Source organism: Peromyscus leucopus, chromosome 1 (genome assembly GCF_004664715.2).
Source record: "Peromyscus leucopus breed LL Stock chromosome 1, UCI_PerLeu_2.1, whole genome shotgun sequence".
NCBI lineage: Eukaryota > Metazoa > Chordata > Mammalia > Rodentia > Cricetidae > Peromyscus > Peromyscus leucopus.
Window position 1 is genome coordinate 179,853,162 of NC_051063.1, and position 13,116 is coordinate 179,866,277.

Consider the following 13,116-nt stretch of genomic DNA (forward strand, 5'->3'; position numbering starts at 1 on the left):
ACACCGAGAAACCCTGTCTCGAAAAACCAAAAAAAAAAAAAAAAAAAAAAAGAATGCTTGGTCCCCTGTTTTGGAAGGATTCAGAGGTGTGGCCTTGTTGGAGTTGGAGTAGGTGTGGCCTTGTTGGAGGAGGTTTGTTGCTGGGGGTGGCTAGGTGGGATTTGAAGTTTCAAAAACCCAAACCAGACCCAGTGTCTCACTCTCTGACTGCTGCCTTTGGATCAGGATGTAAAGCTATCAGCTACTGATCGAGCACCATGTTTTTCTGCTTCCAGACATGATGATCATGGGCTAACTAAAACTGTAAGCAAGTTCTCAATTAATCCCTTTTTTAAGAGTTGCCTTGATCATGATGTTTCTTTACAGCAATACAACACTAAGACAACCTCCCAATCACTTTTTAATTTTAACTCAGCATCACAATACTAACTTTAACCCACCCTGTCCACTACCCTCACTCTGGCCTTTTGGGTGAAGGAAAGCTGATAAAATTATGTGAGGTTGGTATAATAAACTGTTATGTAAGAAACTGTCTCCTTGCTACATGTATTTCATGGGATCCAATTCTTCTCCTTTCTTTGATTGTGGGTGTTTCTGTTTCACCTTATGCCAAACCCATTGAATCGATCCTACTCTAGTTCTCTTTTGGGCATCCCCCACAGGTGATTTCTGAGCAGTAAGCAGCCTCCTGCTTAAGAAAAATGGTAGCTTGGAGGTAAAAATAGCTGCCAGTAGTTTTGCACCAGATTTCGAGCACCTAAAACAGTATTCCTTCCATCTTTCTTGATGTCACATTATGAGTAAGCTTTGAATAATCTTCCTAGGAAATATAGCATGATGTGTAGATAAAAGGGATCAATCTCAAGGCATCAAAGGGAGGGGCATCTAGCCAGTATGGGGAATATAGAGCCATTTTTTTTTTTTTGATAAAATGTAGATCTGCATAGCCCAAAACATGAGACAGTTTCTGGCTCATAATCAGCCTCACTAAAGATTTCATCTATTCAAATATTGTGATGTTAAGATTAAAAAAACTGGAGCTGGGCAGTGGTGGCACACGCCTTTAATCCCAGCGCGGGAGGCAGAGACAGGCAGATCTTTGTGAGTTCAAGGCCAGCCTGGTCTACAGAGTGAGTTCCAGGATAGGCTCCAATGCTACACAGAGAAACCATGTCTCGAAAAACCAAACCAGAAAAAAAAAGATTTACAAATCCAGGGGCTGGAGAGATAGCTCAGTGGTTTAGAGCACTAGTTGCTCTTGCAGATGACCTGGAACTAATTCCCAGAGCTCATGTGGCTCACAACTGTCTGTAATTCCAGTTCCAAAGGATCCAGTGCTCTCTTCCCACCTCTCTGGGCACAAAGCATGCATGTGGTACACAGACAAAACATTCATACACATAAAATAATTTTTTTTTGAGATAGGGTTTCTTTGTGTAACAGCTCTGGCTATCCTGGAACTCACTTTGTAGACCAGGCTGGCCTTGAACTCACAGACATCCACCTGTTTCTGCTTCCTGAGTGCTGTGATCAAAGGCATGCACCACCACACCTGGCATAAAATATTTTAAAAAAGATATACAAAACCAAAGATCTTTTTGATTTCATTAAAAATTATTTTAATTTATATGTGTCTGTGTGTGTATGAGAGCACATGAGAGCAGGTGACTGCGGAGGCCAGAAGTGTGGGATTCCCTTAGACCTGAGCTGTCTGATGTGGATGCTGGGAACTGAATTCAGGTCCTCTGGAAAAGCAATATGTGCTCTTAACTGCTAAAGAGTTAACAAACTCCATCTGCAAACCAGTCCCTTGCTTTAGTTTTGTTTTTGTGGGGCAGGATCTCAAAGTGTATCCCTGGCTGACCTTAAACTCAAGAGATCTACCTGCCTTAACCTCACAAAGTGCTAGAATTAATGGCATGAACCATCAAAGATCTCTTTTGAGAAGTCTTAATCTTGCCATCATGGACCTTAGAAATTCTAATAAATGGAGAAAAATGCCTTATCAACCATGGGCACCACCCTCAGGAGGAGACATTGACACAAAAATAGAACTTTTTCAGACAACCATGGAAAATTCTCCTCCTCCTCCTCCTCCTCCTCCTCCTCCTCCTCCCCTCTTCCTCCTCTACTTTTCTTCTTTCTCCTCCTCCTCTGTCAGTCTTCTCTTCCTCTTCCTCCTCCTTCTGAGACAGGGTCTCTCTGTGTAGCCCTGGCTGTCCTGGAACTCCCTCTGTAGACCAGGCTGGCCTCAAACTCAGAGATCCACCTGCCTCTGCCACCTGAGTGCTGGAATTAAAGGCATGTGCCACCATGCCAGGCTTTGAATGCTTCTCTTTAACCTCTTGGGACAAGTAAAACCTAATTAGAAGCCTGTGATCTAGGAAGCCAGAGAAAGAACCTACCTCCAACTTCCAGGAAGTGCCATAGCCATGACCATGGAAAAGATCTTGCTTTGGTTTTGTGCCAGGTACTCATGTTAGATGAAGCATGAATAAAGGGTTGAAGCTTCTATTTGAGGTTTCCTGTGTTTCTAGTCACTTTCTCCATATGAGGTGAGAATTATGTAAGAAGTTCTGGGTAAATGGCACTTCTGTGTCTACAAGTTATATACACATACCCTCTGTACCACCCTAACAATTTTCCAGTGGTTTTTTTCCCCCCGAGTCCTAGCCCCACAATTAATGGGTCCTCATTGGCAAAATTCTGGTGAACCCATAAATAACAGAATCTACTATCACTTCTAGAGGCTTAGCAGTATTCAATTTTTAGTTCTTTGTCCTTCAACATTGGACCACTGGCAAACCAAATTTCTCCAAATTTTGTTTCTTTTATTTCTTGAGATGGTATGGATTGAACCCAGAACTATTCATATTATATGCAAGTGCTCTAAAACTAAGGTCACTCCAATTCTTTTTAAACATTTATTTTCAATTTTTAAAATTATTTTATGTGTATGCATGTTTTTCCTGCATGTGTGTCTGTATACTACCTGTATTCAGTGTCCACAGAGACCAGAAGAAGGCATTGGATCCCCTGGAATTGGAGTTACAACAGATGATTGTGAGCTGCCATGTGGGTGCTGGGAGTCAAACCTAGGTTCCCTTGGAAGAATGGACAGTTCTTTTAAACATTGAGGCACCTCTCCAGCCCCTCTTCTTTTGTATATTGTTAAAGGACCAGCCTTAATAATATACTTCCCAGGGGCTCAGAAGAGAAACTATGAACAGCGAGATTTATTTTCGGGAAAAGAATCTCAGCACATGGAGCTCTTTAGTCTATTTCTCTAATCCTCTCTCAGTATCTAGCTTTACAGTTATATACCCAAATAGTTGCAATCCTCCCCCTCCAGCCAGGTTACCAGGCCAGAATTCCTGCAAGGTCATAAAGGCAGGAAAGAATTTTCCTTAGGCAGTGACTGTCAGGCTTTCTTTTACAACCTGAAAATGGAGTCATTAAGGGAGGAGGTCAATTGAGAGCTAATATCAGTTAGTATATCAAAAAAGGAATTTATGTGTTCAATCTACATTCCTAGAATGGTTAGGTAAGAGGTTAGGGGGTCTATAAAGTTAGTAAGGCTGTAAGAAAGGAGGGTCCAAGTTAAATTGTGTGAAGCTATTATTTAAGGTGTCTCTGTGGAATTCAGGAGACTTTAATTCAGGAGACTTATGTGGTGGTGTGGATTGTTATTCCTGTTAGTCCTTGAATGTGGCTGAGGGAGATATCTGATTCCAGTGCTAAAAGGGAAGGGCCTGAGGGAAAGAGGCCTATCCTGAGGCTGTTCTCCAAATACCTCAAATATATATGTCCAAAGAGTGATCAGTCCACACAGTTAGCAAGTCTTAAAGAAAAATCACCTGGGAAAACTATGAAGGCACACATGATATTCATAACAGAAGACAGCTGATATATAACAAGCCAAGTAACACCAAATGCTCCCTGAGATTTGGCTTCCTCTGAGGGAATTCCTTGATCCTTTCAGGTAGTGGCTTTGCCATAACCAGCTGAGTTCTTAAAATACATTCGTTCCTGCGGCCCGTAGCACTCTTCTACTTTTTTCTGAAGAAGACAACACAAATGCAGTTCTCTACTACCACAAATTATGCAATCAAGTTTCCCGAATTTGGAGAATTACAGGGGTTAGCTATCTTGAGTGCAATGAATGAGCCTCATCTTGGGAAAGTCTCCTTTCTGATCATGGTATCTTCTCTGCCAGGCAAATACCCAGTTCTTACTTGTTGCTTTAAAAAATGTATTTTTGGACCTGGTTGTGGTGGTGCTTGCCTTTACCCCCAGCACTCAGAATGCAGGTGGATTTTTCTGATTTCTATGATAGCCTGGTCTGCATAGAGAGTTTCAGTACATCTAGAACTACATAAAACCCATACCAAAGGAAAACAAAACAAATGCATTGTTGAGTAATCACATGAATGTTTATATATATATATACATATATATATATATAAATCATTTATTCATTCTACTTTGTTTCTTTTCTTTTTTAAATTGTTGGGTTTTTTTGTTTTTTTTTTTTGTTTTCAAGACAGGGTTTATCTGTGTATTCCTGGCTGTCCTTGAGTTCTCTCTGTAGACCATACCATGCTGGCCTTGAATTTAGAATCTGCCTGTCTCTCCCTCCTGAGTGCTGAGATTAAAGATGTGTGCCACCAGTGCCCAACTCTAGTTTGATTCCTATTTATGGGTAAATTTTACTTTAACCTGGCTGCACAGTCCTATACACCATGCTTTTGAAAAACAATTGTGTCATTCAGAATCTTCAGAAAACAAAAAAGTAGCAACTAGAAAAGTTGGTCCAAGTGGATATGTGTCTCAGTAACCAAGAAGTTGATCTTATATTTATCTTCTCTTTCAGTGTTTCTATCAATTATATAGTATTCCAAGGAACAACTTTCTTCACATTCATGTGTAAATTGTTCATCCTCTTGCCCTTGTAATACCTTTTTTTTTCATTTTAGAACTATGTGCAATAAAGAACACCATTTGAGTTGATCACTTTTCATATAACTGTGTTATAAGATCAAAGATTGACCACATACTATGACATTGAAAAACAATACTCAGAGTTTTTTTTTTCTAGAATGAGTACTCTTGTGCTCAACATGAGTAGAGTGCTTCTCAAAAGTACTTCTTCATTGATTATATGAATAGAATTCTGTTCAGTGAGGAATTTTCTGCTGATCTAAAAGTTTAGATGTTCTTCTGGAGATTTTTTTCATATTAATTCTTGTAGTTTTTCACTGACTGGATTTGGTAAGTATGTAACAAGGAAGCAAGACCTCCATTTGAAGGATTTCTCACCTGTATGACACTGAGTGTCTCTGCGATATTAGCGAATTCATTCTTCAATGTTCTCTGATGTGAGAATTCTGCATGTTGTGTATTCCATCATGGTGATACTCATGATAATTCTTGACTGATTGATTTCTCTGGTGCCTAATAATAAATGGCTCTGGTGGCTTTCTTCACTCAAGCCAGTCATGGTATTTCTCTTTCCTATGAATTCTCTGATGAGCAATAAAGTGAGAACTCCAACTGAAGCATTTCCCACTTTGATCCCACTCATCAGGCTTCTCTTTGGTATGAGTTCCCTGTTATCAAATAAGGCCAGAGACTTGACAGAAAAATTTCTTACATCAATAACATTCATAAGACTTCTCAAAATCCTATTTATTTTGGTTTAATTTTCCCCCCCTATTTTTGCAAATAGATCATTTTGTCACATGATATATCCTGATTATGGTTTCCCTTTCCTCTTCTCCTCCCATTTTGACCCGCCTCCCATCCTCTCTTGATCTCTGAATTCTGTCTCTCATTAGAAAAGAACAGGCTTCTAAGAGATAATAATAATGATCTCACCCCAGCTCTGAGCAGAACACCTGTGGCAGCCTTCCCTGCCCTCCTGTTCCCATCTCCTGTGGCTCCCAGAGATCTTCCTCTTCTAACTTCCCCCTCCCCACTCATTGCTTTGTTCTAGCCCCCAACCCCAGTAGGTTCCTCCTGCTAACCCAAGTTCTGCACCTGCCAGGGCAACAAAAAGACTGATGGTGGATCCCCACCCCTCTTTTTGGTCCTTTAGATCCATTACCCCCAGTCTCATCCCCAGTTCTGTAGCAGAAAACCTGCTGCAATCTTTCTTACTTCTCTAACAGCATCCCCAATGGATCACAAAGATCTTCTTCCCCAACTTTCCTTCCCTCGACTTATCCCATTATCCAAGTCTCCAATACCAGCAGACATTCACTGGGAACACACCTGCCAAGGAGGCCAGGGAAACAGGCAGGGCATTCACCACTCCCTCCTCCCCTGCAAATCCAATCCCCTAGTCTCATCCCTAGGTCTGCAACAGAACACTAGCTGCAGCCTTCCTCTTCCTCATGACACCCACTTCTCCTATGGATCCCACAGACCATCCATTTCTAGCCTCCCTCCCCCAACAGTAACCCAGCCCCCAACAGGTTGACACGCCCCGCTAACACAGAGACCACTCCTGCCAGGAAAGCAGGTAGACTGTCAGTAGATCTTCCCCTTTCCTTCTGTTCCTCACTCAGCCCCAGCACTATAACAGACCTTCTGGGATGACCTTTCTTCACTGTCTCCCTCCGTTCCTGTGATCCCCTTCAGACACCCAGCCTATCCCCATTCCTAAGAATCAGCTCTCAGTACCCAGAAACACATTTTACCTGGAATCTACACTGGCCACAACTATCAGATCTAAAGAATATTTCCTAACAGGCAACACACAGCCATCACATTCTCCAAAAATACAGAGAGAAAACAGAAACAGTGAACAAATCATAGAAAAATAAAAAAATCAGCATCTAGACATATAATCACCCCAATCTTAGATGCCTAGATGGTGGTATAAATACACAATAAAAACAAGCAGGGCAATATGTCTTCACTAGAGATTAGCTATCCTACTACAGCAGGCCCTGAATATTCCAACACATTTGAAGCATAAGAAAAAGACCTTAAAACCTCCTGTATGAAGATGATAAGAGTTCCTTAAAGAAGAAATTAATAAATCCTTTAAAAAATCTATGAAAACACAGTGTAAGGAAATAAGTAAAATTATTCCAGCCCTGAAAATGAATGTGGAATCAATAAAGAAAACCCAAACTGAGGGAATTCTGGAAATGAAAAATTGAAGAATTCAAACAGGAAGCCCAGAGGTAAGCTTCACCAAGAGAATATAAGAGATATGGAAGAGAGAATCTCAGGCATTGAAGATATGATAGAAGAAGTAAATACATAAGTTAAAATGTTATATCTAGAAAGCTCCTGGCACAAAACATCCAGGAAATCTGGGACACCATGAAAAGACCAAACCTAAGAATAATAGGAATAGAGGAAGGAAAAGAAACCCAGGTCAAAGGCCCAAAAAATGTTTTCAACAAAATCATGGAAGAAAAATTTCTAACCTAAATATATATATATATATATATATATATATATATATATATATATATATGTTTGTATGTACAAGAAGCACACAGAACACCAAATAGATTGGACTATAAAAGAAAATTTCTCACCATATAACAATCAAAGCACTAAACATACAGAACAATAACAACAAGAATATTAAAAGCTGCAAAGGAAAAAGACCAAGTAACATATAAAGGCAGATCTATTAGAATTACACCTGACTTCTCAATGGAGGCTCTAGAAGCCGGAAGGGCTTTAACAAATGTGTTGCAGACTCTAAGAGACCACAGATGTCAACCCAGAGTACTATATCCAGCAAAACTTCAGTCACCATAGATGGAGAAAATATGTTCCAAGACAAAGCAATATTTAAACAACATCAATCTACAAAACAAGCCATACAGAAGTGAAAGAAGGAAAACTCCAACCTAAGCCAGCTAACTACACCCATGAAAACACAGAATAAATAATCTCAGACAAGCAAAGTCAAAAGAAGGGAAACACACACCCCACCACCACCACCTTCAACAGCAATAACAACAACAAAATAACAGGAATCCAGAGGCAGGTTGATCTCTGAGTTTGACACCAGTCTGGTCTACAGAGTGAGTTCTAGGACAGCCAGTGTTAGCCAGAGAAACCCTGTCTGCAAAAACAAAAACAAAAAAATAAAACAAAAACAAAACAAAAACAAAAACAAAAAAAACAACCCAGGAATCAACAATCATTGTTGACTGGTATTTCTCAGCATCAGTGGTCTCAATTCCCCAATAAAGACTCAGATTGACAGAATGGATAAAAAAACAAGATCCATCTTTCTGCTGTATCCAAGAAAAAGGACCTCAACATCAAGCATAGCCATCATATCAGGGTAAAGGGTTCAAAAAAGACATTCTAAGAAAATGTACCTAAGAAGCATTTTAATATAGCCATTTTAATATTAAACAAAATAGACTTCAAAGCAAAACTTATCAGAAGAGATGGGGGATGACAGTATAAACTTATCAAAGGAAAAATCCACCAAGAGGACATTTCAGTTATTAACATCTATGCCCCATACACAGGGGCACCCAAGTTTTTAAAAGAAACACCACTACAGCTTAAATCACATGATGATCATCACACAAAGATAGTGGGAGACTTTAATACCCCACTCTCACCAATAGATAGGTCATTCAGACAAAAGCTAAACAGAGAAATGCAGGAGCTAACTGACATTATATATCAAATGGGCTTAACAGATATTCACAGAACATTTCACACAGACAGAAGAATATACTTCTCTGCATCTCACAGAACTTTCTTCAAAACTGATGATACATAGTTATTCACAAAGCAAGTCTCAATAGATAAAAGAAAATTATAATAATACCTTACATTCTATCTGGCCACCACAGATTAAAACTGAATATCAACAACAGAAACAATAGGTTTACAAACTCATGGGACCTGAACAACTCTCTGCTGAATGAAAAATGGGCCAAGAAAGAAAAACTTTCCAGAATTTAATGAAAATGAATACACAGTATACCTAAATTTATGTGACACAATGAAGGCAGTTCTAAGAGGCAAGTTCATAGCACTAAGTGCCTACATGAAACAAACAAACAAACAAACAAACAAACAAACAAACGCTGGAGAAATCTTGTACTAGCCACTTAACAGAGCACCTGAAAGCTCTAGAACAAAATGAAGTGACTACACCCAAGAGGAGTAGATGGCAATAAACTCAGGACTGAAATCAATAAAATAGAAACAAAACAAATACAAGGAATCAATGAAACAAAAGAGAAAATAAGGCTGACAAACCTTTATCCAAGTTAACTAAAATGAGGAGTAAGAATATCCAAGTCAACAAAATTAGAAATGAAAAGGAGGATGTAAAAGCAGACACCAAGGAAATCCACAGAATCATAAGAACATACTTTAAAAACCTGTACTCCACCAAATTGGAAAATCTAAAAAAGTGCATAATTTTCTCAATATATATCACTTACCAAAGTTAAATCAAGGTAAGTGATTTACACAGACCTATAACCCCTAGTGAAATAGAAGCAGCCATGAAAATCTACCAACCAAAAAAAAAAAAAAAAAAAAAAAAAAAAAAAAAAAAAAAGAAAAAAAAGCCCAGGTCCAGAAATTAACACAGACTTTCAAAGAAGAGTTAACACCAATATTCTTCAAATAATTCCACAAAATAGAAACAGAAGCAACATCGCCCAATTCATATTACGAGATCACAGTTACCCTGATACCCAAACTACATAAAAACCCAACAAAGAAAGAGAATTACAGACTAAGTCTTGAGTTGTATAAGAAAGTAGCTGACAAAACCACAAGAACAAGCCAGTAAGCAGCACTCTTTTTCAGTTTCTGCCTCCAGGTTCCTGCCCTTTGATTTCCAGCCTTGGCTTTCCTTCAATGATGGACTATGATCAGGGTGGAGGTTTCTTCTCCAAGTTGCCTTTGGTATTGTTTTATCACAGCAATAGGAAACAAAGTAAGACCCTCACAGAACTCCTGACTTTGCCTCAGAACTCTCTCTTCCTTGCCAAGTTAGCCCAATGACTGAGAATTTGGGCCCCACTGGGAATCTTTAGCTCCTCTTCAAAATGCTGCATGTCTGTTATCTCATTACCATCTCAAGGCTGAAGTTGGGGAAACCCCCAGGTCAGTTGGACTCCATTTGATTGTGAGTTCAGGGTCTTTGTTGAAGCCACCTACTAGCCATTAGTCACCAGAGGTCTTTTTTTTTTTTTTTTTTTTTTTTTTTTTTTTTTTTTTTTTTTTTTTTAATGGCTCTAAGACTGGATTTCAGAGGGGCCATCTAGAGATCCAGAATTCCAACCAAACTGGAAGAAGCACCAGCCTGGCAACACAGTGTCTTCTGCCTTGGAAAGTAGGGTAGAGACTACTTTCTGTTGTTTTCTAAGCATCGCTCAAACTCAATGAGAGGGGAATCTGACTCCTTCAGCTTTTGAAGGGAAACCAGCCAGGTTATGGAAAGCTCTCTCTGGGTAGGAAGGGCCTCAGTTGTGTCAGCCTTTACCTTAAAAATTTAAAGGTTAAGACAGGAAGAGGAAGGCAAAGGGAGGCTGTATGTGTGGGAGCTGACAGGCTCAATGATAGAAGACTCAAACTTGACCCTGCTTTCTTCTGTGATCTTGAAAGACAACACACACAAGGCCCAGAGTCCATACACATCTAAGCTATATCAGAATTGCCCTAGGTGTTCCATTTTCAACTCTTTGTCTTCCTGGCTGAGATACCAGAAACCACTGAACAGTTAAGTCTCCAAATTTACCCATAGGCCACCAAATAATAAAATGGCCATTTTCTGCCACTAATTTGGAATTGCTTATTACATAGAACACACAGGCAAACCATATTTCCCAAGCTGCATGTTGCATCTTCTGATCCAAAGTTCTCCTGTAGTTCATAATTTTTCCATCTCTTGACTGCTTCTGGCTCCTCACTGTTGGAGAGGCCCATTTTAGTGTTATGGATCCAGAAAAATGAGATTCTTAGGTTTTAGTCTCTAGTCCAACCACTTGTGTCATACTTGGTAGACAATAATATGGAGTAATTTACTGCCTAACACACCTTTGGGCAAATTTAAGTCCCATTTCAAAAATACTAACACTTTATTAGGTTGTTGAAACAATTAAACACCGCGTGATAATAACTGCACTACGACTGATGTATGCCTCCTCATAACTAGCCCTTTTCTCATATACTTGACCTTACACCAAGACACCTGTCTTCAAGTCCTATTTGCTTCAGAGAAAGGTGAGGCATTCACCCAAGAGCGAATGATTAAACATGCTCTATAGGCTAGATCCTAAGGGCTCTGGTGTGTGTGTGTGTGTGTGTGTGTGTGTGTGTGTGTGTGTGTGTGTACACGTGCGATGGAGTTGAACTTTATATATGCAAAGCACATGTTCACCCACTGGGCCACAACCCCAGCTCTAGAATGTTTTTAATGTTATAAAGAACTTAGAGGAGCAATGTGGAACCCTGAAGAAAGGGATGATGTCAGCTGTGTGTGATCTGGAGATTTTTTTTTTCTGACAGTATTTTTATTGACTATTTGGAAATTTCACATAATGCATCTCCATCCAGCCTTGCATAGATCTGCTAGGACTGTTTGATAAGACATTTTGTTTTAATGTTGCTCATTTAAGCATCAGATCAGCATATTTTTTTTTCTTTGTGGAGCTGAGGATCGAACCCAGGGCCTTGAGCTTGCTAGGCAAGCACTCTACCACTGAGCTAAATCCCCAACCCTCTGAGCTAAATCCCCAACCCAGTGTATTCTTAATTAAGCAAGTGTATTAGGGTTCTCTAGAGTAGTGGATCTGAGTCTTTTTCCTCTCTCTCCTCTCTCTCTCTCTCTCTCTCTCTCTCTCTCTCTCTCTCTCTCACACACACACACACACACACAAATACACACACACATTTATTAGAATGACTTACAGGCTGTGGTCCAATGCTACAAGCTGCAAAACTATATAAAGTAGGATTTCAGCTGGTTATGACAAAGGTAATACCTGGAAGAAGCCAAGGGCCTTCCAGAGGTCAAGCTGAGGCTCAAGGGGCCTTGGTGATATTTGGCTTTTGATTATTAGCTGTTTCCTGCTGAGTTTCTTGTGTTATTGTAGCTTTTCTATAATTTATTGGGCACCATTTCCTTTCTATTAATGGAATATTTAGATAATCTTCTGTGCTGGCAGCTATGCACAGCCAGAACCCCAGTTCAAGCCTCCCTGTAATTACTGTCATTGGCAGCATCTGGCTGGGTCCATCCCTGGAGGAACGGAAGTATCTTATCAGAGATACCTCTGTATTCTCTAAGAACAGACTTAAGCATCCAAGACCAAAAACAACACCTGTCTCCTGGGTCAGGCGAATAGCTTTATTTCTTGTGCAATTTAGGGTGAGACCCTCCTTTCTTACAGCCTTACTAATATAGACTCCTAACTTCTTACCTAACCACTTCTAGGAATGTAGTTTGAGCACACAGATTCCCTTTTCTGATGTACTAACTGATCATTAGCTTGCAGTTGACCTCCTCCTTTACCACTCCCCTTTTGGGTTGTAAAAGAAAGCCTGACAGCCACTGCCTGAGGAAAATTCTTACCTGCCTTTATGACCCTGTAGGAATTCAAGCCTGGTGACCTGGCTGGAGGGGGAGGATTGCTATTGCTTGGGTTTATAACTGAATTCCCTAGAGAACTTGGGAATGAAGAACTGAGGGGTATAGGAGATTCAGAGGAGGAATTTGAGAGCGAGAACTTGAGGACAAGATGGAGAAAAGAGAATGGAGGAACTAGATGGGTAAGAACTGGAGAGGAACAAACTAGGTGGGAAAGAACTAGATTGAAGGCCTTGAAGAGAGTACTAGAGGAATGAGATGGAAGATGAGGAAGAGCCAGATGGGGAGGAACAAGATGAGGGAGATAGGAGAGAAGCTAAGATGGAAAGGAACTAGATGGATGAGAACCTAGATGGGGCAGAATAATATGAGAGAATTAAGATAGAACTTAAGAGGGGACAGCAGATAAATGTAGAGAATCAGGTAAGGAAGGAGCTAGGCATGAGAACAGAATAGAAGCTGCACAGAGAGAGAACTGACAGAATAAAGTGTATGGACTAAGGAGTTTCATG

General features: G+C 40.0%; 1 protein-coding gene and 1 non-coding gene across 2 annotated transcripts in view; one reads left to right on the forward strand and one right to left on the reverse strand.

Annotated features, from left to right (window-relative positions):
• Positions 1-13,116, forward strand: part of Znf329 (zinc finger protein 329) — an 81,097-nt gene that overhangs the window by 29,942 nt on the left and 38,039 nt on the right. The window lies entirely within an intron of this gene.
• LOC114703963 lies at positions 4,063-4,224 on the reverse strand. The gene has a single exon (XR_003736208.1). It is a non-coding gene; the product is annotated as a U1 spliceosomal RNA (small nuclear RNA).